This window comes from Portunus trituberculatus, chromosome 17 (assembly GCF_017591435.1).
Source record: "Portunus trituberculatus isolate SZX2019 chromosome 17, ASM1759143v1, whole genome shotgun sequence".
NCBI lineage: Eukaryota > Metazoa > Arthropoda > Malacostraca > Decapoda > Portunidae > Portunus > Portunus trituberculatus.
Window position 1 is genome coordinate 19,102,695 of NC_059271.1, and position 7,005 is coordinate 19,109,699.

Below are 7,005 nucleotides of genomic sequence, written 5' to 3' on the forward strand. Positions count from 1 at the left end.
TCTCAACGTCCTTCGCATTGTGCATCCGGAGACGCGGCGGCCTCGTGCTGGCCCAGCAGGCAGCTGAGTCACGACGACGCATCACGACCCGTCCAGACCCTCCAGTCCTTCCCTCAACATGTTTCTCGTCGTCAAGGAAGAGGAGCACATTAGTAATATATGAATAATGATCCCTGACCACAGCGTGGCCATGCTTTACAGAGGCAAGGCGCTATATCGCCCACCACTGGCAGCCACCACTTATCCTCGCCAAATTACAGTTTGTGCTGAAGTCGCCCGTCAGAGCAGCACTACCTGGCCGCCACACCTGCGTCCTCTCCTCCCATCAACCCTTCAGGTACGCCGTAGCGTCTGTAATCACACGGTGTGCTTGATTAGTGCCCTGGGCTGCGTGTTGGTAATGGAGACGAGCACCGGAGTACAACTATAGCAGAAACACCAGCTTGCCCTTAGCAGAGACAGAAGCCCAACCACCGCGGCCAGTCACATGGCAGAGCCCGGCGGGTCTCGCTAAATTGGATACAGATATTCCCTCCGCAGTCCAAATTGCTGCAATATGTATTGATGCAACGATGGACGAATCGATTATCACTCATTCTGCGTCGGAATCATCGCGCGTCAATCGTCCTTGTAAGTGTCTCATGTATCATGCACAGGCTGGCGTGTCATTCATCGAAAAGTCTTTCTTTTTTACTTCGCTGCCGATCACGTGTCAGCCCACCGTCAGCTCTTTGTCAGTTAGCCGAGCCGAATCTCAGCAACATTATGCACGCACCTCGGGGCCCGGTCTGGTGACACCGGGAGTAAATGTCAGGCGAATATGTTCCAACTTGGTAAAAGGTTACAGAGAAAATCCTCTCGTTATACTGAATATGAATATGAGTATATAGATATAATATAAGCACGCACACACACACACACACACACACACACACACACACACACACACACACACACACACACACACACACACACACACACACACACACACACACACACACACACACACACACACACACACATGTATCATATGCTATAATGCCCTGCCCGCGCATATAGGTAACACCTTCCTTTTCGTTTGAAGAAAAGTGTTGAATAAGGTAGGAACTCCATACGGCAGGTTATGCAACTACAGCGAGGGAAGGGGTGAGGGGGAGGGCACGGGGTAATCTGTGTGCTTTTGACCTCAAGAAGTCCTCTCGCCCCGAAACTGCCGGTGTGTGGAGAGGGAACAAAAGAACGTGTCTCCTTACTTTTATTGATATTACGATTTTTTTTTTCTATGCAGGAGAGAAGCCAGCCGAGGGCAAAAAATATATATAAGAAAAGGCCCACATGAGTGCTGGTTCCCTAAAAGAAAAGTAAATAGTTACCCAAAATTAAAGAACAAATGTCTTGATACCTCCTTCTTAAAAGAAGTCAAGTAGTAGGGAGACAGAAATACAGAAGCACGTAGGGGAGGGGGGGGCAGCAACAGCAGTAGCAGCAGCAGCAGCAATAACATTATAATAATAATAATAATAATAATAATAATAATAATAATAATAATAATAATTATTATTATTATTATTATTATTATTATTATTATTATTATTATTATTACTACTACTACAGCTACTGCTACTACTACTACTACTACTACTAATAATAATAATAATAATAATAATAATAATAATAATAATAATAATGATAATAATATCACTTACTACGACTATTACTACTATTATTATCAATATTATTATTATCATTATTATTATTATTATTATTATTATTATTATTATTGTTATTAATATTATTATCATTATTATTATTATCATTACTATTATTATTATTATTATTATTATTATTATTATTATTATTATTATTATTATTATCATTATCATTATTATCATTATCATGAATATCATTGCTGCTGTTTATGCTGTTGTTGATGTTGTTGTCTAGGAGGAGGAGGAGGAGGAGGAGGAGGAGGAGGAGAAGCGGAAGAGATAGGAAATCTTAGTGGGAGAATGAAAAAGAGGAGGAGGAGTAAGGGAAGGAAGAATCATTTGACAGCAGCAGACCTGTAGACCCTAAATAGCTCTCTTTAGCATTAATTACAATATCAGTACATCTCAATGTTAAGTGAAGGAGGAGGAAGAGAAAAACACCATAAAGTAGTGACAGAGATGTTCCTTTGTATATTGGTGAGCAGCCATCCACATTGTAAAAGTCTGCAAGCAGTTGAAATATGACACGTGATGTCGCAAGACCTTCACCCTGAATGTCTCTGGTGGCCGTGGTGTGTTTATTCAAGTTGAGTGAGTTTGTCAGTCATTGGGAGAAAGCAAGATAAGATAAACTCAAATCTTATATGTAATGTTTCTATGACCTCCTTTTCCTCCTCCTCTTCCCTCTCCGCCTCCTCCTTCTCCTCCTCTGTTTTTTAATAGATTGTTGCAGGAAAGAATAGTGCCAAGTTATTGGAAATACACAAATGTCACATTAATATTCAAGAAAGGTAATAAAAGCAAAGCTGGTAATTACAGACCTATCAGTCTCACCTCGGTAGTTATAAAAATTTTAGAAAAAAATACTTAGAGACAAAATCATTTCATTCCTTGACAGCCACAAATTGATATTAGACTCCTAACATGGTTTCTAGAACAACAAATCCTGCTTAACTAATCTCTTAGAATTTTTTAATTACATATTCTCTAATTATGATGAGCCAGCTCTATCTGACATAATTTATCTAGACTTCAGGAAAGCTTTTGATACCATGCCACACAAACATCTCTAATTAAATTGAAAGCTCACGGGATGAAAGAGCAGTTGTGTGGTTAGATTGAAAATTAGCTAACAAATAGAAAACAGCGAGTAGTTATAAGTGGAGAAGCTTACAACTGGCTTGAAGTTACGAGCGGTGTTCCCCAGGGTTCAGTTTTGGATCCGTTACTTTTTTTTTATGTTAATAGATTATTTAGATTGCGGCATCGTATCAAAAATATCCAAATTCGTCAACGACACTAAATTAGGTAGTTAGGTACTCACAAGAGACGACTGTGATATCCAGCGGGATTTACACAACCTTAATAGCTGGAACGACAAATGGCTTTTAAATTTTAGTGGAGATAAATGCAAAGTAATGCACATCGGCCAAAACAATGTGAAATATAATTACAAATTACATGGACAACACTCAAAGTCACTGAAGAGAAGGACCTGAGAGTACTCGTAACAAATGCCCTGAAATGTTCTAGGTAGTGTTCGGCCGCGGGTCGTAAAGCAAACACTGTCTTGGGATTTATTGCGCGTAATTTTGATTGTAAAACACCTGAAGTTATAACGCGTCTATAGGCTATACGTGATTGGTGAGCCCGCATTTGGAATACGCGGTTCAGTTCTGGTCTCGCTATCAAAAAGACATTTAGAAATTGGAGAGTGTGTAAAGATAAGCAACGAAACTAATCCCAGGAATGCGTGGTCTGTCTTACAAAGAACTTCTCAAAAGATTCGATGTGTTTTCCCTTACAGATCGTCGCATCCCAGGTGACCTCATCCAAACGTTCAAAATACTTAAAAATATAGATAAGATCCACTACGAAAATCTTTTTGAGCTTTCTCAATCAGTAACAAGAAATAACAGCTCGAAACTTAAAGCACAGCGATTTAATACTGATTAGCGAAGAAACTTTTTTTAATGTAAGAGTAGTTGAACGTTGGAAGAAGCTGCCAGCGTCCGTCGTCCAAGTTAACGCGGTTTCCGATATTTTTTTATTTTTAGCGGTAGTAGTAGTTACACAAGATATATCTTTCTTTTTAGTTATAGTTACATTAGATAGCTCTTTTTCTTAGCGATAGTAGTAGTTACATTAGTACTCCTTTTTTTCCATCTTTCTTGTATAAATTTTCCCGATTGTCCTTCTCAGCAATCGGGGTGTATTTTTCGTTTCATTTCTTGCCGGTTAACGCCGGAGGGAGTGGTGGGTGGGGAGGAGCTTCATCTGTTCTATCCTTGCCTCCTACTAAGTATATAGCTTCTGTAGATGTAGTATAGTAAACGAGTGACCTTGTCATAGGTCGCAAGGCCTCCTGTCACTCGTCTTTCCTATGTATTCCTATATATTCCTCCTCCTTGTCTTCTTCTTTTCTTCTTCTTCTTCTTCTTCTTCTTCTTCTTCTCCTTCTCCTTCTCCTTCTTCTTCTTCTTCTTCTTCTTCTTACACCTCCATTTCCTTCCCTTCTCTCTTATCGTCAACACCATTAATCCATTACTTTTCTGTCCCTCCTGTGTTCAATTGTGCTCCCTTTCCTCTCTCTTTCCCCCGCTGTTTCTTCTTCCCTTCCTTTGCTTCTGTAATGTTCGGTTTTTCTTTTTTTTCCTTTTTTTTTCTTTTGTCTTTTGCTCCTTGTTTGTATTTACTTGCTCTCCCATCTCTACACCGTCCAGCTCCTTCAGTCCCTTCCTCCCTTCTTTTATCTTCATGTTAATTTAATCAATGTTCTCTCTTAGTGGCTAATGTTGAAAGTGTTTGTTCGTACCCTTGACCTTCCGCTCTCCTCCGTGTTGCTCCTCCTCCTCTGTAATATGATGACGTCACCTCGCTTGCTACTTGTGTTCATGCTGTAGTTAGATGCCCCTCTCTCTCTCTCTCTCTCTTAGTCTGTTTTTCTCTCTTTATTTTCTTTTATTTCTATGTATGTTTCTTTAATTTACTGTTTGGTTTATTTTATTTGTTTTTACTTTGATCTAGTTACCTTGTTAATTGCGTTGCTTTTCATTGATCAGTTTTCATAATCCCCTCCTCCCCCTCCCCCCTTTTTTTTCAATCTTCCCTTCCTTCTTATCATCTCTTCCTCCTCTTTCTCCTTCTACATTTTTTTTCTTCTTTGCTCTCCTTCTTCTCGAACCCCGACTTTGATTTCTTTTCCTCCCTCACTATCTTCTTCCTTGTTCTCCTCCTCCTCCTTCCCCACCACCACCACCACCACCACCACCACCACCACCACCTCCTCCTCCTCCTCCTCCTCCTCCTCCTCCTCCTCCTCCTCCTCCTCCTCCTCTTCGTTGTGCTGCTGACATCCTTCTGTTGCCCGAGGCACTCATTCCCCCTTTCTCTCTCTCTCTCTCTCTCTCTCTCTCTCTCTCTCTCTCTCTCTCTCTCTCTCTCTCTCTCTCTCTCTCTCTCTCTCTCTCTCTCTCTCTCTCTCTCTCTCTCTCTCTCTCTCTCTCTCTCTCTCTCTCTCTCTCTCTCTCTCTCTCTCTCTCTTTCTCTCTCAGCACGAGATGCTTCCTTGATCGCGTGAGGGACCTGCTGGGGACAACGTACCTCCAAGGACGAGAGAGAGAGAGAGAGAGAGAGAGAGAGAGAGAGAGAGAGAGAGAGAGAGAGAGAGAGAGAGAGAGAGAGAGAGAGAGAGAGAGAGAGAGAGAGAGAGAGAGAGAGAGAGAGAGAGAGAGAGAGAGAGAGAGAGAGAGAGAGAGAGAGAGAGAGAGAGAGAGAGAGAGAGAGGTGGGGGGAAGGGGGGATGAAGAAAGAGAAAAAAGGAGGAAAGAAAGGGTTTTCACCCCCAGCAAGTGACCGCTCGTTGGGTCACCTCGGGTACTACATGCACATTTGTTCCTCTTTCTTTGTATTCTGCTTCTCTTCCTCCTCCTCCTCCTCCTCCTCCTCCTCCTCCTCCTCCTCCACTCTCCTAATCGTATTGCCTGGCATATTATCAGCGGGGTTCCATTTATCAGTCCGAATGTCGAAAGCAGATCACCTCATCAAAGGATAACATGCCTTCTGTTGCCTGGTGCTCTCCCCTTCCTCCTCCTATCCCTACTCCTCCTGTACCTCCCTCCCTTACGCTCATCTTCCTGCTCCTTCTTCCCCCTACCCCTCTTCCTCTTCGTTCAATCTTTTCCTTCACTTCTTTTTCTACTACCCCTCCCCTATCCTTCCTTCTCTTCCTTCCCTTTCCTCCTCCTAAAGCAATTGACATAAAAAGAGAAAATACTTTTGTACCCCAAATTACGGTGGTTGGTCTGCTTTTTCTCAGTCGCTGTTCAGATGGACGGGCTGTTATGGCTATACCCTGTTGTGGTAATCTCAGTGTGTGTGTGTGTGTGTGTGTGTGTGTGTGTGTGTGTGTGTGTGTGTGTGTGTGTGTGTGTGTGTGTGTGTGTGGTCGTGGGATCTGAACGTGTGCATGTCCGTCTGTACCCTTATGTATGTATGTAGCACGTATGTATAGATGTTCTAGCCATCAATCAAGGCACTATAGTCATTTCAGTTCTCAGGTTAGAATGGTCGCCTTCATTACCTTCTTCGCCTCAATTTTTATCCAATTCCTGCGTCACTGCACCGGTCATTATGCGCCTGATTGAGATGGATTGCTTGTGCGCATGACGGTGCCTTCTTGAGAGAGAGAGAGAGAGAGAGAGAGAGAGAGAGAGAGAGAGAGAGAGAGATAGTTCATTTACTGTGTTTCTGCCTTGACATACAAAATGCCCATCTTCATCAGTATCTGTCTGACGATGACGGTAAAAGCTACACCAACACCATCACTTGTATCACCACCACCACCACCACCACCACCCGTAACACCGCTGCAGCCGCTTCTCATATCCTCCAGTAATGTCATTAAGCTGGAAAGCCCACCCTGCACCCTGGACTCTGCACCCTGGTGTGCCTGCCGGCCCCCCACCCACCATCATCCTAGACAAGTAACTGTGCGGCGAGCTGAGCGCATAACAATACTTTCGTTATACGTGAAATCCTTATCGCTGAGTGCTGAATTTGAGGCGGTGGTGGTGGTGGTGGTTAAGATGCTGTGTGGAGAAAGGATGATGTTCTTTTTAGGTGTGCCTGTTTTACGTAGCTGTGTGTGTGTGTGTGTGTGTGTGTGTGTGTGTGTGTGTGTGTGTGTGTGTGTGTGTGTGTGCGTGCGTGCGTGCGTGCGTGCGTGTGTGTGTGTGTGTGTGTGTGTGTGTGTGTGTGTGTGTGTGTGTGTGTGTGTGTGTGTGTGTGTGTGTGT